Source organism: Biomphalaria glabrata, chromosome 2 (assembly GCF_947242115.1).
Source record: "Biomphalaria glabrata chromosome 2, xgBioGlab47.1, whole genome shotgun sequence".
NCBI classification, from domain to species: Eukaryota; Metazoa; Mollusca; class Gastropoda; family Planorbidae; genus Biomphalaria; species Biomphalaria glabrata.
This window is the reverse complement of record NC_074712.1, coordinates 30,932,809-30,956,845: the sequence shown is the minus strand read 5'-3', so window position 1 is coordinate 30,956,845 and position 24,037 is coordinate 30,932,809. Positions and strand designations below refer to the sequence as shown.

Below are 24,037 nucleotides of genomic sequence, written 5' to 3'. Positions count from 1 at the left end.
AAATCGCTTCACCATGTAGCTATAAGGGTTATAGCATGAAGGAGTCTTATTAGTTTATAACAATGGGGCCACATTTACGCATGTGCAAGTCTCATCTTTCCAAAGTACTAAGTTTTGCACTAAGCTTTGGCGTTACTATAAGATTGTCATTCTAAGCGATTTTTGTTTTGTCAAATAACTATTCTTGTCCAGCCGTTATCGTTGAGCTAATTCAAGTTAGCAGCCATATTGTTCCGTCATAAACTATCTTTGAATTTAAATTATTATATTTATAACAGGACTACACTTCAATCTTGGAGAGTCGGCACACACACACACACAAACAAACAAATAAGAGAGTGATTAATTAACCTCGTTCTCAATTCGACGCATTCTTAAAGAGCTGATGAGAATAATTCGCTAAAAAAGAAAAAAGCTAGCAATGATGTGCTAAACTATGTTCTTCTCACTTTCATTCTCTTTGGTAGTTGCTGAATCAAAGGAAGTCGTGTGACTCAAAACTAGTTAGACCTGAAAATAATACATTGACAGTTGTTTCTAAATGAACTGACTCCACCACTCAAGCCACTGCTGTTTCTGTGTACCGGTAGTCAATTAATGCATGTCTAACAACAGAGACAAAAGTTTCATATTTTTGTTTTGTAACTGGTAGATTGTAAGAAGAGACCAATGTCACACAGCCGTGGTTTGCAATACAACCCGACAGACGACAGAGACTCGATAGACACAACTTACGACTTTCAATGATTCGCTACACAGACCTGGATCGAGCTAAACCACCTTTTTTTTTAAACAAGCTTACTAAACGTATGCTTACATATGATTACTAAACTTTTGCTTACATAAGCTTGCTTAAAACGTGCCGACAATTGCATTCTAAAGCTTCATTTTCATATGTTTACTAACCTATTAAAGCAGTTCGACATTAGCTGTTACTTTCAATGTAATGGTACAAAACACAACCTATTCATTTAATAAACACTAAAATGTCTACATCTCTAGCACCATTTTTTAAATCCCTTACTGACACAGGGTAATCACAATCACAAGTAAACATCTCCCATCACAATCAACGTTCTACTAAATCTGAAATGTACTGTTCACAATATCATATGACTGGAGATAACCCGAGTACCAGCAAGCCCCGTTACATTTAGCGATAGGGAAAGTGGCTATTTCGCTATCTTGATTTATTGCTTGGCTCTATGAGCCATAATCATCAGGAGTGAGCAGATATCTTAGTATGAGACTGGTGTATTTTGAAATGGATCTAGAAGCCGTATCAAAGTGACATTGTTGGATTGCTCACCAGTGTCACCAGTAATCAGTTCAGGATCCATCCTTGATTCAAATCCTTTTCCTCAAATATGTTTCTATACTCACTTTTATTGTATATTGCAGGCCACCGAAATTGTCTAATGTTCTCGAAGAGAAGAAAATTTTAACCAAGGTTATTTTTAAAAATACATATTTGCCTTTATGGTCGGGTAATGAAGAAAAAAAAAGGATTTGAATCAAGTGTGTATCCAAAACTCTTTAGTTGTGACAAAAGGGTTAATGTGATTTTTTAAATCACAAACCAGGTGTACTTTTAAAAAATTGAGTGGAAAAGAACGTTGCGGGCTGGTATAAAACGTGGAGCGGAGCCACCCGTAAAAAAAAGGCATAAATATCACATTTAATTTCTATAATTCAAGCAATTCAACAAAAGACATGGCTATATTTAGACGTAACATCATTTCTATAACAGACAGACATGAGGTTTAGCAAACTTTGGCAAGGGATAACAAGAAAAAAAACAACCAAACAAATATGGTTTGGGTTCAAATCTCTTCTCATTTCTTTAGCTGATATTTACATTTCCCTTTTAAACGGATAGGCAAGAAGGTAAGGAAACTCGTTTCGCATAACTAATCTACTTCTACTAGATCTAGAGGTCTACTTATGAGACCTAAAGTGCGAAGTTCGAACGCATTAAGCCCGCTGGCAGCAATTTTCACGTTTGGATTTGTATAGCACCGTAAAGGTCTGACCTATGAAAAAACTGATGGTATCTCTGAATTCCTCGTCCTTTTTTCTATAAAAATAAGCCCGATATAATGTATCACTAGGCTTAGTTAAAATTAAATATGAGGTCAAAGAGGTGTAGGTACTTTTCCTCGTTCGGATTTTTCCCCAGTTAGTAAGCTCGATCGGGTTCGAAAAGATCAAAGAAAATATATCTAAAAACATATTTTAATATTTAATTTTCACTATGAAGTCATTTTCTTTTTACTCCAGTGCAAGAACATCATCCATTGCCACCTTTCGCACGCTCCAAAACTTCAAATAGTCTCTTTGAGCTGATGAGCCATCAGACTGTAAAATAGCCCTAAGCCCTTTTCCTTCACCATGAACTTAGCCTTTACAAGGAAAAGGAAACAGTATGTGTCGGAAGTGAAGAAAAAAGGTGCATGCGCAGTAGCAATATAGTAGTAATTTGGTAAACATTCAAATAAAAAAGTTTTAGCAATAAAAAGTGAACCGTTCGAACCTCTATACAAATCGGGGCTTTTCGAACTTCGCACTTTACTCTTTATATGGGTCTGCATCTGCGCTTTTACTCGCGTCTTGTTTTAAATTGTGCACAATTTTTAACTCGAATTCTAGAGCGATTTTGTTGAGGAAACATTGCACACCTTGGTGCGAAATAAATGTCGGTATGTCGTCTTGGGGGGGTCAGAGCAAATCTTATATCTAATTATTTTTAGCCATATGAAACCAAGGGATGCCAAGTTCTGATTGAAGCTCTCGGAAGATAGTTTTCTGACTTAATATAACCAAACTATTTAAATACTAGAGATTTTTCTAGACTTAGAAAAAATAGATTCCAGTTTAGTTCTCGTTCGCTTTTATCTTTATGTTGGTAAGTTATTTTCTTTCTCAGGATGACTTTGTAATTAGATCGTTGGGAGAAAGCTTATGCAGATAGGGACATCTACGGGCAACCCGAATCTTTCAGAATTTTGTCGACTTAACATAACCAAAAAAAAAAAAAGACGAAGCGGTGTAGGAATTCGACTGTGCTGGTACAGAAGGAAGACAACACAACTAAGGTATTCATCTGAAGATACAACTATGTTCGAGGTGTCACTGCTTCAGATACTCTACGATAATGCTTACCTAATACATTGTATTTTCTTGCTACTTGCCGTCTTCAAATGAGGACCGATTATTAAGTATTCTAAAATACATTTGAAAGTCGTGAGAACATGTTGTTGGTTTTTTTAAGCAATCCTAAATGAAATCTCTCCTAGCAACTTGAAACGAATTTCAACTGACATAGTTGTATTGGACTGTGATGAGGGATAACTACACAGACATTCGACGAACAGTGAGTCAAAGTACTTAGATATTTATTCATACACAACAAAATTCTGTGTATTGTATGCATCTTATTTACCGTACCGTAAACATCAGACCGGTACTACGCCAAGAAAATTATTTTTGTCTCGATTTTAATTTAGTTCTAATCTTTCAAAGCTTTGCAAGTCTTTTAATTAAAGTAAAATAAAAGGTGTTTATTCACTAGGACAAACACATAACATCCTTCAGCTTCCTCAGGGTCTTGGTTCTAACTATACCAGTCCTTTGCTACTTAACCCGAATGTGGACCAACGACAGCCTTCCCCGCTTCGCTCCAGGTCCCTTCTACAACCTTCAGGCAGCACAAAAGCTGGCTTCTTAGTTTCCAAACATTCAGACTCTTCACAATCCCTGATGCACTGTTATTCTCTCTATCCTAGTGTCTTCCTGTTTACGTTCACTAGTGCGTACCTCAAGCACTGGTGCAAGGCAGGGTTACAACAGTATTTATGATTGTTTAATACTAGCGTCGACTACTTATATTGATTGTTTGGCATTTCGCCGGCGTTCCTGATTTAGTTGATTTTAGTTGATCATTGCATTGATTACATTCGACACCGCGGAAGAGCCATAACAATAGTCAATCCGCATTTGTCCACTACATCACAATAAAATATAGGAAAAACAGACAGATAAAAGTTTCCAGTTCAGTATACAGCAGGAATTAATCTCATAAAATTAATGATAACAAAATTAGAACTTAGTTTTTACTAACCCTAACTTAGTTTTTACTAACACTTAGAATAAATGAGAAAACCTACAAGAGTAGGTGCACCACATTGTTTTGTTTCCAATCATAATTACGGTAACACTACACCTTAGGTTGTTTTTTTTTTTTCCTTTGAAATTGATTTTCAATTGAAGCAGAAGTGTAAATATTGTTGTGACGAGTGCACTGTTGGACAAGGACAGGAAGACGCTGGGATAACAGTTGTTACATCGGTATCAAGAAATTAGGAAAAGTCGGAATTGTTGGGACCAAAGGAGACGTCTTTTGTGCTGCCTGAAGACTGTAGTAGGGACGCGGGGAAGGCTGTTGTTGGTCCGTATTCAGGTTTGCTGGGGAAAGGACTGGTAGAATTACGAACAAGACTCTTTGAATGTAGAAGGCTGTTGTGTGTTTGTCCTGGTGAATGAGCACACGGCTTTATTTACTGTAGAACGTTGTTGAGTTGCCTGCCTTAGATTTTACTACAATATGTATTTAAGCTATTTGATCTTACAAATAGATCTGTATTTAATTTGACCACATTTATCAAAATAAACCAGGTGAACAAAAATAAAATCTTTAATATAAAACCAAAATTCAATCATCAAAGAAAAATGCAACCATCATTCATGCTGACTAGTACTATGCTACACCCTTAAACCACAGGAAATTTACATAAAAGGTACAAAATAAAGAAAACACTTATACATTAGTTACAATTTAGTTGAAACAAATTATACCAGTATTCATAACATTGTAGTCTCTAGTATATTATTCAATTTAGATGGGTTGCAGGCTTTCCCTTATGTACTGTACACTTTAATATATAGATATCAATATACAAAATGTATAGGCTTTCAACAGTTAGGAAATTTAAAAAACACAATAAAACAAGGAAGGAAACAAGGATGAATTATGTAAAGTCTGAGTAAGAACCTTTACATTAAGCAGTTTTACAAAACTTTGTCGCTAAAACCATAGTAACTAGTATTAGAATACACAGATGGTAGGACTATACATTTGAACACAAATAATCAAATATTAAGTCTTTTTAATTTGGTTTTTACTAAATATTAAATCTAATGTTTCTATATCAGAACTTTCTGTCCCAGCAAAAGGAAAAAACAAAAGCTTCTTGGGTTCATTTTTAAATTGGAGTGTTTTAACTGCAAAAAATGAAAGTAATTTATTATTGCTGACAATCAAATCTTGTGGTTGAATATAAATATCTTTTCGTTTGCCAAAGATTGACAGATGTGAAATTTTAAAATACTTTTGGTCTTCGCTTAGCATTATTTTCCCAACAACTCGAGATGTCCACATAGCACTTAGGCCTAATAAAATCAAAGAATTTGATATCAGTGCTCCAGCTATGCTCAATGCTGTGTGTACCCCTAAGGTATTTGAAACATACAGGCCAAGAGTTAAAGGACAACCCAGTGTTGTAACAAAGGTTGATATTTTTGTAGAAAATCCAATGAAACGGAAAAGTCTGATAAATTGTAAGAGATAGAGTGAATCAAAATCCTGTGCTGGTATACCTGGATGTTGAAAAGAGACTTTTTTAGAGCTATAATGTTGTTGCCTTCTGTATTTATTTTTAAAGAAGTTTGCAGGCAGAGGTGTACTGAAGTTCTCCCAGTTTAAAACCTTTACAGGTTGCTTAGCAAGAGTTAAAAATGATCTGCAACTATATGATGAATTCACATCTTTGCTTAATAAACAATACTTGTAATTAGCGCCCCTCAGAAAGGTGTTAAAAAATCTGATCTTTAGAGGAAATACAAGTTGAGACCTTGATCTCAAAATTCTGTTCTCTTTGTAAAATATGCTACACAATAGCAGCTTAGGCATTGCTATGTTGCTTGTGGTAAGCAAAGCCTTATGAAGCATGACCTAAAAAATAAAAACACAATTTCTTAAATTTAAATTTTACACCAATTATATGCTAATTTTCTAATATCAACAATAAGCATTCAAATAAAATGATTTAGTGTAATGGAGAGTGAATGTGTATTTATTATAATGACCTTCTAATGCAAATTTTCAAGTAAACAAATATTTTTAAATATTAAAACTTTTTTTTTTTTATTTTTAGTTCTGCGAATCAACCATTTATTTATTTTATTCTTTATATGTTTTTTTCTATAAATAGAATGTAATTAATGATGTAAATTAATTGTTAATAAATGTGAACATTGTATTTTAAAAATATGAATTATTAATGCACCAAAATTTGAGTTAAGAAATATTTATTTTTTTTGTAAATTGCAATTTTTCTTTTTTAATTATTGTCCAAAGCAAGAATAGTTTCATTTATTATATAATTTAAAAAGCATTCAAATTCAGGCATTTTAAAATGAATAATTGCTAATGGCTGGTGATTTACACAAAGTTTATTTAACTTGTTTTTTGTTTTTTTTTTAGAAAATAATATTCATTAAATAATCTTTACAAAAGCTAAAGAAGGCTCATTTTTGACAACTAAAATTGTCAAAACTTCCTTCACAATTAACTCATCAAAATAAAATTAGCATCGACTATACTATCGTTGGAAGCATTTCTCAAGCTCTCTATTTAATTAACTATATATAATCTATATCTATAATCTATATATATATATATATTATAATATCAAGATTAATATAGAATTATAGAATCTAGAACAAGAAAAACATACGGTATCTAATATGCTTAAATCTAGACAATCTATTAAATACTAGAATATAATATTAATAATTAATATTGACTTTTAGGTAGAGTGAGATATAATTCTAAATCTTATTTTATGATGTATTTATTACATCACTACTCACTCTCAGCTGAGTCAGTATCAGTGTGTACTCTATAAGTTCTAACTAAAGATAGTATAGATGTATATTTAAAATTTTATTCTATTATTTAAAATGTAATCTAGTCTCTAGATCTATATAAATAACTATTATTAATAAATATAAATTATCTTATCTTATCTTATATAATACAGACGTTACTTCAAAAAAGAAGATGATTACGTCCTACGCGTCATGCATTTAGTCATGCATATTAACCAATGACTTAAATACTGCCAAGTCACTGGTTTTCCTGGCTAGCTCAGGCAACCCATTCCATGATCTAATAGCACTAGGGAAGAAGGAGCATTTGTACAAATTTGTCCTAGCATATGGGACGAGGAATGTGCCTTTATCTTTGTGTCTTTCAGAGTATTTTATTAAATTTTGTTTTTGTATTTGAAGATTATGGTTCAGTGTTTTATGTATGATTGCTACTTTACTTTTAAGCCTTCTGTCCTGAAGGCTTTCTAAATTTAGTGATTTTACTAAAGGTGTTACTCTAGTCAAATGTGAATATTCGTTTGTTATGAATCGCACTGCTCTATTTTGTGTCTGTTCCAGTTTCTTAATGTTTTCTTGAGTTGAGGGGTCCCAAACGGAGGATGCATATTCTATTATTGGCCTAACCAAGGTTAAATAACATTTTAGTTTTATGTTCTTATTTGATTTATAGAAATTTCTTTTAATAAATCCTAATGCTTTGTTTGATTTTTTTGTAGTTTCATCAATATGTGGATTCCATGATAGTTTTTCATTTATTATAACACCTAGGTATTTTGCGTTTTTAGTTTGTGTTACTGGTTTGCAATGAATAAGATAAGTGGAATTAATTTGTTTTAGTTTTTTTGTTACTCTTAACAACTGACATTTTTCTGGGTGGAAAACTGTAATTCATCTAATTCTCTTTGCAAAATATCTGTGTCTTGGGTTGTTTTTATTGTTCTATATATTATGCAATCATCTGCAAATAATCTGACTTTTGTTCCTGAAGTAATGCAATTTGGTAAATCATTTATGTAAATTAAAAATAGTAGTGGACCCAAGACTGTTCCTTGAGATACACCTGAGTTTACTGTTATCTGTGTTGATTTAGAGCCATTTATTATTACAGTTTGTTCTCTCCCTATCAGAAAATCTTTAATCCACTGATGCAGTGGACCATTAATGCCGAAATATTTTAATTTTTTAAGCAAACTATGGTGGTGAACTTTGTCAAAAGCCTTAGAAAAATCTAGTAAGATAGCATCTATTTGTTCACTATTATCTAAACCTTTTGAAAAATCATCAATTAGTCCTATTAGTTGTGTTTCACATGATTTATATTTCCTAAAGCCATGTTGGTATGGTGTGAGGACATTATGTTTGTCTAAGTGGTTTATGATGTTGCTACATATTATGTGTTCTAGGATTTTACATGTGATGCTGGTAAGTGATACTGGTCTGTAGTTTCCTGGGTCAGATTTTTCTCCTTTTTTAAATAGGGGGGTGACATTAGCTTCTTTCCAGTCCTTTGGTACTCTGCCCTGGTTAAGTGAAGACTGAAAGAGTATTTTGAACACTGGGGCTAGCTCATTGCTTAGTTCTTTGAGCTTTGAGTAATCTAGCTGGAATACCATCAGGTCCAGGCGCTTTATTTGGTTTGGTGTTGGCTAATAGTTTTTGAATTCCATTTTCTTGTACTACTTTATCTTCTATGTTGTCTACTTGGTTCAAATTCAGTAATATGTCTTTGTCTCCTGGGGCTGAGAATGCTGATGCAAAGTATTTGTTTAGGATGTTTGCTTTAGTTTCATTATCATTATGTATTATGTTATGTTCATCTTTTAAAGGCGCTATGCCTGTTGTTTCCATTTTCTTAGACTTAATGCATGACCATAGGTTTTTGTTGTTATCTTTAGATATTACATTGTTTATGTATTCACTCTGCAGCTGTCTGCTTACTTTTTGGGTTAAGTGTTTAATTTTTATATACTTTTTGTAAACTCTTTCTGCATTAGTTTCTTTAAATTTTCTATATAGGTTTTCCTTCTGTTTACAAAGCTTCTTTCTAAGTCTATTATTAAACCAGCATTTATTTATTTTGTTTGATGTGTATTTAGTTGGTATATGATTTTCTATAATGCTTTTAAGATGATTTTTAATGAAATTATACTATAATTAGTATAAAATATTATTATATATTATATATAGATCTAGTACATACTACTACTAGAAGGTTAGTAATCACTACAATTTAGGACTAAATCAGTCTAGTTACCAGTCTATACTACTATATAATATACTGACTATATTTGTCACTATATATGTAATATAATTGGGTAGAAACTAGATGTGTTCCAAATTTCAAGCTACTTTATCTATTATCTATTTATATTATGTTTATAAAGTTATGATGAGATAAAGACGAAAATTCATTTTTTCGATCAGTTTTTTCAAATTCTTTTGACATTTTCTAAATTCTATCATTTCATAACTTTGTTCCTATATAGATCTATAACATAGAAAGATAAATTTGGTATCATTGTAAACCTCTCTGCAAGCTCTACATAACAAGATAGTTGGTCAGATAGTTTCTGTTGTTAAATATTTATTTTGCTTTTTTTTGTCAAAGTACCAGCACTGGTATAGTTTTAGTAATTTATAGTAGTCTATTCTATATCTAATCTATCATTCTATGTCTGACTATGATTATTTTAATGATAACTAATAAACTATGACTATGGCGTTGGCATGGCCCATGGCATGGTCTATGGCGACTATGGTCACTATGGAGCTATGCCCACTACCACAGCTCAAACTCAAGGGAAGCTGCAGTAGTTTATCATTATGCAAGTTTCTAGCCTATGGCAGGCTATGGCAATTCCTTTGTATAATTAATTTTAATTATGGATAATCATAATCATGATATTGAATCATATTGATAATACCAAAATGGTGAATCACTGGTATTAATAATTATTAAATTATTACTATAATAATAAAAATATTAACTATTAGGCCTACTATGACTAGGCCTATAATTAAAAATAATTATATCACTATAAGTGACTATAGTCTATCCAACAGCTTATACTTTATCGTACGGGATCTAGATCTAGACTAATCTAGAGTTACTGAGACTCAGTTAGAGGTCTAATGATGATTCTAATCAGACTACTAAGTACTATAGTGTCTATATATAGACTATAGATCTAGATCTAGATTTTTAACCGCTAGAAGGCCATGGGTTTTTCATGTCAATAATTTGGCAGCTGCCTATCCACACGTATAAAGTAGTACTGACGTGACTTTACCGACTATAGATTCATGCTTTTTATCTTATCTTCTTATGTTATAAAATACAGACGTTACTTAAAAAAAGAAGATCATTACGTCATACGCGTCATGCATCTAGTCATGCATGTTAACAAATGACTTAAATTCTGCCAAGTCATTAGTTTTCCTGGCTGGCTCAGGCAACCCTTTCCAAACTTCCAGTGGCGTCTCTAGGGGGTGGGGGTACTAATCTAAATATATATATATATTAGGCCCTAATGTACATATTTTATTTTATTTGGTACAAATGTCCAAACAGTTACGTGATAACAAGGGGGGTTGCAAAGCAGTCTTTTTTTAGAACAAAAATTGGTTGCATTAGCATAGTTATTTTATATTTTAGTATTAATTAGGCGAAAGCGACTTTATTACCAAACTTTAAGAAAAATTAAATTATTAATTATTTGACATCGCTTAAATTTATTGTCTAATTAGAACGTTAGCAAGATCGATTCCAAAGGCTCTTTTAAATGCCTCTTCAACATGATTCTAGAGAGTTTTTAAGGCAGTACGAACCCATTTATCCGTTTGCGTCAACAGAACGAAACGCCTCCTAAAGATGAGGATGATCTTAAGACAACAAGCCCTTTAGAAATTCGCATAAACTACTGCAGCCTCCCTCGAGCTGTGGTAGTGGGCACCCCACGGGGGGGGGGGCGACGTTCTCTCGTGAGGACGAGACGTCCTAACCGATGAGGAACAATTCAAATTATTTTACACTGGTCTGTAGAATTAAAAAGGTGTCTGTTAATTGTAGTTATCAATCAAATTTTGAATGTTAACCCACAGAAATGACATCAATGTTTAAAAAATTAAAATATTGTAAGATTAAAGACTTCGTATCTTCTACTCAGAAGGGTCTTTTTAAATGTAGCCTATACATTTTCTGTGTAAGGCTTCTGCAAAAAATATTGATTAAAACTTTTTAAAACGTCTATGCTGACGTGATTCTTTTAGAATGGTCTGAAAGGTCCAAGTTCTCTCAAGTGTTTAATATCGTTATGTTAACGCCTTTTTGTGAGAAAAACGACAAATTCGCGGCAAGGCTTCTTACTGAACACGAAGATGATCTTAAGACATACGTGCGCTAGATGTACCTTGAGATCCCTCGTATAATAGTATTGGCCAATAATGATGCCTCCTTCTTTATTGGACTTAATTTGAACAACTTTTAAAAAAAACTAGTATAAATATTGTGCTCATTATCGAACGTCACACTCCGTTATAATACAACACTGACATGAGCTCTTCTTACTACGGAAAGAAAAGTTTAAGACGACACAAGCTGAGGACGAATGAAAACGCTTGGAGGAGCTCACGGCGCTTCAACAGACTACATTGCTGGGTGGATAGGGAACCTGATGCCTCTCTTTAGGTTATGTAAAACCAGGGCTTTTTTGTGACGGTATGCACCGGTATGGCGTACCGGCACCTTTTTGAATGTGGTGAAAAAATTATTACTTTTCTTGTATTTTAACGTATATTATTAAATTATTAGTGCTTAAAAGTTAGGCAATCTATCACTGAGTACCGGCACCGATTTTATTTTTTTTACAAAAAAAGCACCGTATATATAAAACAGTTTAAATTTAACTACATAAAACTATTTTTTAGAAAAAAAAAAGACTTAACGTTATGCGGGCTGGGAGGGCCAACGGTAAAAGTTTGAGAAACACTGCTCATTGGCCTCAAATGTCACTCACACTTCAGATACGGCCCGTTCACCTCTTTATAATTTAATCTTACTTGACCTGCAATCTTCTTACTACTTGTACAAGCTAGACTTCAGGAGAATGAGTTTCTGAAGCTCAGAAATGCTGAAAAAATGTTTGGCGCGGGGTTTCTCCCCAGACATCACTGGATCTTTAAGCGCTCCCCGAGACAAATAATTAAATGACTAAGGTAGTGGCAAAGTACATTTTCTCCTTTAGGTGGTAGTCAAAGTTTGAATAACACAGTGTAATGCTGTACCGTTTCCCGTATATAAGTCTAACAAAGGAAACAAATTTAGGGGATGTTAATAAATATATACATTGTAAAATATGCAAAACAATTTTTTAAAATGTCAAAAACAATAGGATTTTAACATAGAATTACCACTCATTTTACATTTGTGCAAAAAAGTATTGGTTCAACAAAAACAATTAGGCCTAACGATAATAATTTCTATTGGGAAAAAGTTTGGATAACGTAGATGGCGAGGAGGGGGGTGACACCCTGAACTAACTGTACCGGCTGACACCTACACTAGTGACACCACTGCCATGCTCTAATAGCACTAGGGACACTGGCGGATCCAGGGGGGGGGGGGGCGGTTGGGGCGATCGCCCACCCCCTCCCACTCGGCCGACCCCCCCCCCGGACGAATTTTAGTATAGAATTCACACAATTTGTATACGAATTTATTATTTATGTTATCTTATCTTATATAATACAGACGTTACTTCAAAAAAGAAGATGATTACGTCCTACGCGTCATGCATTTAGTCATGCATATTAACCAATGACTTAAATTCTGCCAAGTCACTGGTTTTCCTGGCTAGCTCAGGCAACCCATTCCATGCTCTAATAGCACTAGGGAAGAAGGAGTATTTGTACAAATTTGTCCTAGCATATGGGACGAGGAAAGTGCCTTTATTTTTGTGTCTTTCAGAGTATTTTATTAAATTTTGTTTTTGTATTTGAAGATTATGGTTCAGTGTTTTATGTATTATTGCTACTTTACTTTTGAGCCTTCTGTCCTGAAGGCTTTCTAAATTTAGTGATTTTACTAAAGGTGTTACTCTAGTCAAATGTGAATATTCGTTTGTTATGAATCGCACTGCTCTATTTTGTGTCTGTTCTAGTTTCTTAATGTTTTCTTGAGTTGAGGGGTCCCAAACAGAGGATGCATATTCTATTATTGGCCTAACCAAGGTTAAATAACATTTTAGTTTTATGTTCTTATTTGATTTATAGAAATTTCTTTTAATAAATCCTAATGCTTTGTTTGATTTTTTTGTAGTTTCATCAATATGTGGATTCCATGACAGTTTTTCATTTATTATAACACCTAGGTATTTTGCGTTTTTAGTCTGTGTTACTGGTTTGCCATGAATAAGATAAGTGGAATTAATTTGTTTTAGTTTTTTTGTTACTCTTAACAACTGACATTTTTCTGGGTGGAAAGACATGCTCCAATTTGATTCCCATTTCTGTAATTCATCTAATTCTCTTTGTAAAATATCTGTGTCTTGTGTTGTTTTTATTGTTCTATATATTATGCAATCGTCTGCAAATAATCTGACTTTTGTTCCTGAAGTAATGCAATTTGGTAAATCATTTATGTAAATTAAAAATAGTAGTGGACCCAAGACTGTTCCTTGAGGCACACCTGAGTTTACTGTTATCGGTGTTGATTTAGAGCCATTTATTATTACAGTTTGTTCTCTCCCTATCAGAAAATCTTTAATCCACTGATGCAGTGGACCATTAATGCCGAAATATTTTAATTTTTTAAGCAAACTATGGTGGTGAACTTTGTCAAAAGCCTTAGAAAAATCTAGTAAGATAGCATCTATTTGTTCACTATTATCTAAACCTTTTGAAAAATCATCAATTAGTCCTATTAGTTGTGTTTCACATGATCTATATTTCCTAAAGCCATGTTGGTATGGTGTGAGGACATTATGTTTGTCTAAGTGGTTTATGATGTTGCTACATATTATGTGTTCTAGGATTTTACATGTGATGCTGGTAAGTGATACTGGTCTGTAGTTTCCTGGGTCAGATTTTTCTCCTTTTTTAAATAGGGGGGTGACATTAGCTTCTTTCCAGTCCTTTGGTACTCTGCCCTGGTTAAGTGAAGCCTGAAAGAGTATTTTGAACACTGGGGCTAGTTCATTACTTAGTTCTTTGAGTAATCTAGCTGGAATACCATCAGGTCCAGAAGCTTTATTTGGTTTGGTGTTGGCTAATAGTTTTTGAATTCCATTTTCTTGTACTACTATATCTTCTATGTTGTCTACTTGGTTCAAATTCAGTAATATGTCTTTGTCTCCTGGGGCTGAGAATGCTGATGCAAAGTATTTGTTTAGAATGTTTGCTTTAGTTTCATTATCATTATGTATTATGTTATGTTCATCTTTTAATGGCGCTACGCCTGTTGTTTCCATTTTCTTAGACTTAATGTATGACCATAGGTTTTTGTTGTTGTCTTTAGATATTACATTGTTTATGTATTCACTCTGCAGCTGTCTGCTTACTTTTTGGGTTAAGTGTTTAATTTTTATATACTTTTTGTAAACTCTTTCTGCATTAGTTTCTTTAAATTTTCTATATAGGTTTTCCTTCTGTTTACAAAGCTTCTTTAGTCTATTATTAAACCAGCATTTATTTATTTTGTTTGATGTGTATTTAGTTGGTATATGATTTTCTATAATGCTTTTAAGATGGTTTTTAATGAAATTCCAGAGGTCATCGACTGTTAATAATATATACTATACTATATATGTTAATAATATATACTAATTATTTGTATTTCAACCTATTTTTAGATTATGTCGCCCCCCTCTAGTATGTTGGCCGATTTGGTGGGGTCGGGAGGGGCGATGGCTCAAACCCGTCCCCATAAGCTTTCGAGTGGGGGGGGGCGGTCCAATTTATTTGTAGAAATCACAGCTTGCTAACAGAATCAATTAAATATCTATATGATTAAAACTTGTTATTGATATTTTAACCGATCTTTATATTATGTCGTTCCCCTGTTGGCCAATTGGGGGGGGGGGGGGGCGAATATCTTGTACTGCCCTTCCCACCTAAACCCTTTGAAAGGGGGGGGGCGGTCCTTTTTTTATGAAGAAATCATAGTTTGTGAAAAAATTAGTTGAATTAATATTTAAATTTTATATTATGTCGCTCCCCTTCTGGTATCTTGGCCGATTCGGTGGAGTAAGGAGTGAGGGGCGATTGCATCTACTGCCCTCCCCACTCTAGCACTATGAGTGGGGGGATTCCTATTTTTATGGAGAAATCATAGTTTGTGAACAAAATTAGTTGAATATCTATATTATATAAACTACGTATTGATATGTGAACCCATTTGTATATTATGTCGCACCACATTCTAATCTCAAATTTTATGATTAGTAAATATAAAATGAAAAATGGTTGTCTCAGGTGGGAGGGGCGATACATGCAATCGCCTTTCCCCAATCGGACAAACCAATACTTTTCTTTTTGTATTATAGTTAAGAAATTACAACAAAAAAAAACTGTCACTAATATAATTTATATATGCTATAAATTAAATTCTTATATCGAGTCGTCCCATCCCTATTCCTTAATGCCAAATGCAATCATTAGCAGAAATCATCCATTATAGGGGCCTACACACTAAGCGATTAACAAGCAACATAAGGACTATATTTCTTATAAAGATATAAAGTTCAAGTTGGTGTACGGGGATAAGGCGACTTTACAACTCACTGCCCGCTTCCTCTTTCGTGCTCTAAGGGAGTGATTCTCTGCATTGTTCGTTACTAATGGGGTTTCTGATTCGGTCTTGAAAGAATCTCCATGGGTCATCTTTGTTACGTCGACCACTTTTTAGCTAACAAAAAAAAAATAGACTCATTCACCATACGAGATATGTGTAAATTGTCTAATATGATTTTTTTTTTTAAATCCATAATGGCATCACTATTCGATTAATGTCGTAAACAAGAAAATACACGAAATACAGGCTTGGCTAATTAGTCTATGTTGGCTAAGAAAAACAGTTATAAAGCTTTATGGTTATAGATCTAAGTAACAAATTGGTTTGTGCACATTTACATCTGTAACATCTTTTATGACAATTAAGTTTCCATTCATGATTTGCTGTTAAAGTGGTGGTAAAAATCTTCGGGAATGGTTTCTTTATATAGTAAAAAAAGATCTACCGGAAGTCAATTTGTCATGCAACCAAGGACGCCTCGGTGAACGGGACTGCTTAGTTACCTTAGTGTTGGCAGTCCATTTATATATAGTATATGATCAATGTATAAAGGGACCAATCACAACGCTTCCAGTCTTATAGATGTAATGTTCACTCATAATCGAATAGTTATTGATAGGGTAATCGTAATCATCACAATTACACAATTATTATCTTGAGCAGTGTAACAAGTGACCAAACTTTTTTTTTTGAGTCAATATGCATTAGAATCGAAAAAGAAGCACAAAGGATAAGCAGAAAAAAAAAGTTTAAAAAGCGAATTTGCTGGAATCCTTTGCCAAATAAATGAAGTGGTCAATTATACCTCTGTGACCCCGCAAGCACAAGATATATTCAATTATTCAACATAACTTGTTAAATCTAAGTCTATGACAGCGTCTGTGAATGAACAGGCACGGTACAACCCCCATTTATTCCTGGAGATCAAGCCACGTAATCCAACGAAGAAACACTAATGTCAAGACAACGAAGATATTAGACTTAAACCGAAATACAAAAAGACTTTGCTTAAATATAAAACAATCTTGGCAGTATTTGTTTTTTCCACAAGGATATTATATTACCTTTAATCATATGAAAGTGATGCTCTGAGAGCATATAACATTGTGTGTGTAGGCCTACTAGTAGAAATGTATTATGTTAGGTAAACCCAGTTTTTTTGTAACATAATGATTTTGAAGATATGTATATTGGAGTGATCGTTAAATGAACTTGTGTGTTACCCGTGCTTGTAATCGTGCTAGTATTTGTAATCGTGTTCGCATTATCGTAGTCTGTGAATCGTGACCAGTCTGTACTGTGTTATTGTGTGTATCAGTCGTGTTTTATTGAAATAAAGCCTTGTTTCTGAGGTTATGAATTGACTTAGTATATTACAATTTATTTCAATACAACCATTCTTAAATGGACAAGTTTTTGCGTCCCAATAGACTGGATGCTGATCCTAGTTCAACCATGGAACTATACTAATGGAACAACAGCTCCTAGTTTTTACTAGGGGAGTGCCGTCGCGCATCATTTTCACGCATGGTGCAATATGGAGAAATTCAGGAGGATGCAAAAGAAGAAATTTACTCCTCCAGTCACTTGGACTGACCTTCAATGAGAGTAAAACTTTCCTACGCTTTATTTTATTAGATCTCTAAAAACTTCATCCATTTTCTCACAATGTTTTGTGATTTATAAAATTTTCCTGAATAAGGGATCGTCACAAAAGTTATTTTTTTAAGGCCACCCCATTAAAATAGCTGTTTTCAGTACTTTCAAATTTGGGTATTTTACAGAAAATCTGGATTTTTTTTTATGTCCATTAAATCATTATCATCTGTCCCGCGTAACTAAATCCTCCACTTTTCCCGGTCACCAATGTTCTTAACAAGAGAGAGAGGCTGGTCCATTATTTGCGTAGTCCAGCCAGCTTTTCTTCTGACAAACCTTTTTTCGTTTATTCTCTTAAAGGATATTTTTTTTAAAGTTAGTCTTACAAAATACAATTCCAAACCAACTCATGCAGTTATCGTCTTTTCACAGTATTGAGGAGTCATCCTTTTTGCCAGCCAGAGTGTTAATTGGCAAAAGTAAAAAATTCATTATTTTATTTTTTTTAGTAAATATTCACAACTATATCTTTTATATAATAATATATTTTTTTAATAATAATATCTTTTATATAGACATGCTTTAATAGATCTAATAAATGATTAACGCGGCCCTACCAATATGGGTATATTAATACTTAAATCTGGGTATTTTAAATTTCGAATGCGCATTTTTAAAAAACCGAACTTATCTATAGATCTCTTATATCTAGAATAATCTACATCTACAACACCCAGACTTAGACTATATGGTTCTAGATCTATTTAAAAGATATTTTTAAAAAAATAACTCAACAGATCTAATAAAGTCATGATTTCCACTCTATTTTCTCTAGATCTAGACCATACATGAGGTCAATATGAATGTTTATAGATCTAGTCTACGTCTAGATCTATCGATCATGACTATAGTTGACTATAGACTATAGTCTATAGACTGTATTATACTGTAACTGTATTACTAGTATTATATTAGTGTATAGTGACGGTAATTATAGTCACTATAATCAATAGTGTATTGCCTGTAGATCTAGTACCTGTACTAATATTAGTAGATGTAGATTTATAATAATAATACTTTTTAATAGTAGAAAGTAGATTTATAATCTATCAATTCTATCTAATCTAGATCTAAATCTAGACTTCACTTTCACATCACATGATTATTGATACAGACAGTGAATGAAACGAATGCAGTGATTATATTATAGTTTATACTGACTTATAGCTCTACCAGTTGATTATCATCATCTGAGGTCATCTCGAATAATAATCTAGACTAGTATGTCAATGTCTCTATTAAAATAATTAATATCATCAGCCATATATCATTTTAAATATTAAAATAGTAGACATAGATTTCTATATTATAAATAGATAGATTAGATCTATAAAATATAATTTTACAAACTTTAGAAATGATTGATTTTATTTTTAATTGATCAGCCTTCTAGACTAGATCTAGCATCTCTAGCTAGACTCTAACCTGTAGTTTGTAGATCTTGGAATTGGATCGAAATTCACCTTCCTAAATTGTCTCTAAAGTCTGTAGCTGATTTGAGAGGCCCAACGAGGCAAGAGTCTATTACTATTAGTACTCTGTCTCTTGATCTATCTAGTAGGCCTACTTGGCTAGTGCATTAGCCTTAGCCATAGTGTAGTCAAATCTTGACAACTAGTCTTCTAGATCTAAGCTTCTAGAATAATTAGATCTAGATCCAGTTTAGATTTAGAATATAAAAGTATTTTACTAGCTAAAATACTAAATCTACTGATCTAAATTCTAGATAGATATATTGATCCAGTTTAGATTTGGAATATAAAAATATTTACTAGCTAAAATTCTAAATCTACTGATCTATACTTAATATTTTAGATATTATATGACATCTACAAAAATTATTATTAAGATATAATTATAGAATCTAGACTAGTTATTTATGTACATAAAATATATAAATAAAAGATAAAATTTATGCAGGCCTAGATCCCATAAATTTATAATTGATCCAGATCTATCAGTAAAGTTACCTTCGATGGGAAGTTTTACCCAATCTAATCTATACAAGACAATTTATAATCCATGCCTCGCCTACACCCCATACATTAAATAATAGTTCCCATTCCATGCCATGCCCAGACCCATGAGTTCATGAAATAATAAATGATGTGGTGTCAAGTTGGATCTATCCCCTGAAATTCAGCACTTTAATATAAAACTCTCATATCTAGTTAATTATTTGCTATGACACTCTGATCAACTTGGACTTGTGTGATACATATATGTTTCTTATCAGATTTAATGAATGAAGTTTTGGTGCATTTTAAGGCTACAAAAGTATCATCAGGTGCATTCTAACCATTGGTATTTTTCCTGGCAACATTTCTATTCTAGTCTGTGATAATTTATAAATTTAAAAAAATGTTTGTAATGTTTCAGTTATTAACAAGTAGAACCATGCCAACCAGTTCTGATGATGTACCAGAATGGCTCAAGGATCATACTTATACTATTTCTACTCTCTGGGCAGACATTAATAATATTGGCATCCATTCAATATTTATTGTAAGTACTACTATACAATTTTTATTTTAGTTATCTAAAAGATGTTTTATGAAGTGTGATTTTCATGGTCAAGCAACATCCAAATATCGGGGATGGAATTTAACATTTTTCTCTAGTTTTTTTTTTTTATAACACTCTTAAGCAAATTCATCTTTCATGAATGCCTAATATACTTGGCTGTTGTGCTGGCCATTCCTTTACAATAAACTGTTAGATGAAATTAGGCAAAATTATGTCTGATAATTTGTATGTTTGATACAACAATGTATTCAATTTAATAATATTATTTTTTAATTGTAATGTTTTCAAAAGAAATTAGCCATTATGCCTAATTGTATAATTACAGTTATGTTTGGAAATGCAAGAAAAAGGCATGCATTCCTGACAAGTCAATGATTGGTTGCACCTCTTAAAGGTAAGGTACTGCAATTTTTCCCTATGCACTTTTCTCATAAGCTGAAGTACTTGTATTTTTGAAAAACTAGTTTTCCATGAAAATGTAAATCATAATATATGTTATAGTTGCTTTTAGATGAGTGCAATGTCCATCAAATTAACTGAATATCTGCCTTCACCTTTAGTAATAATTCATAACTATTAAGGTCAGGGCCATGTCTACACATTAACACAGTAGCTCCTTTTAGGTACAGACTATTTTTAGAATAGCAAAATTATATAATTATACTTAATAACATATATACATTTAGCATGGTCAACACATATGTCACACATATTTTTATTTTTTAAAAATCCTTTTATTTATTTTTATAACTAGATAACTTTCTGTTATGAGAAAAGATGAGATTCTTGGACTCCTGCATAGCACCACCAGAAAGGAAAATCCCATCATGTTGCAAAATAAAAGTCTTGGACCAATTTTAATTTAAGATATATATATTATACTGTAAGCTCTATACATATTTATGTATATCCTGTCATTCAGCCAACAGGTTTGGATTTAGTATTTCTTTAAATCTGTTTGATATTGTACTTGAAAACTATTAATCTGAGCCCCATTAAAACAATAGGGAGTGCAGTGAATGAGTGGTAAAGCACTTGGCTTCTGAACTGAGGGTTCCTGGGTTCAATTAAGACTGGGATTTTCAATTTCAGAATTCAAAAGGCTAGGGATACATGGCAATAGTAAGGAATAAGTAAAGGCAGTTTGGGGATCCATGGCTGAATGGTTAAGTCATGGGTTTGAATCTCTGTGAAGACTCGGATTAAATTTTTTTTTAGATTTTTGGGTGCCCCTGAGTCCACCTAACTCTAATGGGTAGCTGACTTTTGTTTTGGAAAGTAAAGATGGTTGGTTGTTGTGCTGGCCACATGATGCACTGGCCAAAGAATCAAATGACCTTAACATCATCGGCCCTATAGATTGTGACGTCTGAAATGGGATTTTTTTTTCAAAAGGTGGTTGGTTGTTGTGCTGGGTACATGACACCCTCGCTAACCATGGGGCACAGAAACTGATAAACTTTATATCATCTGCCCCATAGATTGCAAGATATGTAAGGGAAATTTTACTTTTTTAAAATTAAAATAAGAATCTATCAAAAGTAAACATAAAATATGGTGCATTCTCCTTAAAACTAAAGCCTGGTGCGAAGGTTTAAAATGTTGGCAAAAAAAAGCAACATCATATATTCTTAATTCCCTTTGCAAAACTTACTGAGAAGAACATGCATGTTGTTCCCTCATAATTTTCTTGACAGAGGAAATCTTGTTTATATTAGATTTGAATTAAGCAAATTAAGAAAAAAATTATAATCATTATTTCAAATGGTTGTATCTAAACCTTATGAATTATTTTTCCGTTATAAGTATATTGAGATTAATGGATAATCATGAAATTGTTAAATAATTGCTGCTATCATTCCATTGACTAAAGAACCATAATTTTTTTTTTTTTTAAATTAATTTCAAAATGATTTTTTTCAAGCATAGAGTTCACATAGATCTTGAGCGAATTTTTTTTTTTTATTTGACTAATGCTTCAATTTTATTGTATCATATTAGTTGTTAATTTTTATTACCCAGAACATTTAAAAAATGAGTACACTATTTTCATGTAATAATGTAACTTGGTATTCACACAATGCTCAAAATACACCATAATCTTTAGGCCATACAGATTTGTATAAATTAACTTGTTTAAATACATTGTAAATGTATATTGTTAGGATAAGAATAAAGTTTTTCTGTAGACAATTATTGTTCAAGATTTGTTGATGCTCCTGCTTAATCAATTATATATACAGGTCATTAGTTTTAACACGTCTGATAATAAATGACAGTACAAGTTAGTGAATGAAAATTTGTCATTATTTCAGCTGCTTTAGTCCTACATCAATGTGAGGTACCAGTACTTTGATTGTGTCATATAACAATTTAAAGCAACATTTTGAAATGAATAGTCTGTAGAATTGACAGTAAATACATTTAAGTGATGGGCTGTGATCTGCTTGAATTGGGAGCTGATCATGTATTGAATTTGTGTTTTTGATCTTTACTTCAAGTAAATGTTAATGAGCAATTAATTTTTAATGAATAAATAATTTAAAAATAAATACAAAAGAACCATAAACATCTACTTTAGTTTAATAATTTTTTTTCATCAGAACAGAATTTCCAACTTGGCATTCTTAAAATAAAATATAATTTATTTAGAGTAGAGTCAGAACACAAAATCATAGTTTTAAAATATTAAGTAAATTAAGCTAAGCTGTGACCTCTTATAAACATTTGTATATAGACTATACACAATTTAATTATTATTTTTCATCAAATAGCAGGAACTACTACATGTACTTATGCCTATTTGACAATAAAAAACCATAGTCAATGAAATAGTAATACTAGTAAATGAGATAAAAGTAAATTTAATATCATCAATGCTATTGAAGCCACACTTGTTTTTTTTTTTATCTTGTTTGGTGGACTGCAATTAAAGTTGCTATTAATTTCACTGATCGTCTTAGCTGAAATGCCAGTGTCGTCTCTTTGAATCCTAAGCTTATTTTCTTGGTAACTGGAAGTCCAGATATTTGGAGTTTCATTTTAAGCACCTATACTTTCCGAAATGGCATTCCGATAGGCTAAACCATTTGCCTAACATGTCATATGCACGTAAAGAGGTAACACAGAAATGCTTAGGCGCCAACTTACTTTAACTGACATAGAATAAGAGAGCACCTGGTTGCATACAGCTTCAGAACGAGACAGCAGGAGGTCACTTACAAAGGTGTGGTATACACCAATGAAAATTAATTGCCGAGGGTAGATGGCAAAAAAAAAAACAACTGATTCTACCACAGGTGGACAATGGTTATGCCTGTGCTCAGTGTGGCATAATATGTAGGTCACAGCTGGGGCTGAGTAGCCTCTGGAAACAGCATTCCTCATAAGTCTTAGGAATCAAAGACAAGCCTATCATTTTTGTAGCATAGTTTGTAGCTTCTGTAAATGCTTGAAATGCCGACACAAGTCCTCTGTGAGTTTGATGGATTATAAACATCTTACTTCTTTGCCTCATATTAAATGGTCCTTCTCTCTGTTCCTCTAGGTACTTGCATTTATCTAAATATCATTGATATATCGTAACATGTCATCAAAATAAAAGCTAGAATCTCTGCAACTCGTTTACAAGTCAGAAGTCATCAATAACACTTGCCATTTAAAAAATAACAATTTAGATTTGTCAAATCAGTGACTGATTATTCGATTCATTTAGGCCTATAAATTTTTTATTTGAATATAGCCTATAATGATCCTTTACACTTTGTGACTTTACTAGTATACTTTGGAGTAGACTTGTTGAGCTAAAGTCGGAAGTACACATTGAGTTTTACTGTGATCTACTAGATCTAGATGTAGATCTATATATATTTATATTATATTATATTATATAGAAGTAGACAGAGTATCTCATCAATAGTATCTGTCATATCGTGATCAGTAGGCGGCTGCAGGTTTATAGATCTATTCCATGACAAAAACCCTGGCTAGATTTAGATCTACTGGTCTAGACATCTAGATCTAACTAGAATTAAACTAGAAAACTGAATTAGAGAAGTAGCTTTCTGGATCTAGAACCAGAATCTAGATCTATATTATTAATATTAGATCTAG

General features: G+C 32.7%; 2 long non-coding RNA genes across 7 annotated transcripts; one reads left to right on the top strand and one right to left on the bottom strand.

The window, feature by feature from the left end:
- Positions 1–4,675: 4,675 nt before the first annotated feature.
- LOC129924561 (uncharacterized) lies at positions 4,676–10,201 on the bottom strand. Its single transcript, XR_008776548.1, has 2 exons — positions 10,022–10,201; positions 4,676–6,010 (listed from the first exon to the last, which is right to left on the bottom strand). It is a non-coding gene; the product is annotated as an uncharacterized LOC129924561 (long non-coding RNA).
- Positions 10,202–17,187: 6,986 nt separating this feature from the next.
- On the top strand, positions 17,188–22,117 carry LOC129924560 (uncharacterized). Of its 6 annotated transcripts, none has more exons than XR_008776544.1 (5): positions 17,861–18,191; positions 18,467–18,619; positions 19,778–19,903; positions 20,250–20,318; positions 20,679–22,117. It is a non-coding gene; the product is annotated as an uncharacterized LOC129924560 (long non-coding RNA). The 6 variants fall into 6 exon arrangements; XR_008776545.1 differs by lacking the exon at positions 17,861–18,191 and adding an exon at positions 18,211–18,325; XR_008776547.1 differs by lacking the exons at positions 17,861–18,191; positions 18,467–18,619 and adding an exon at positions 17,188–17,817.
- The last annotated feature ends 1,920 nt before the right edge of the window (positions 22,118–24,037 follow it).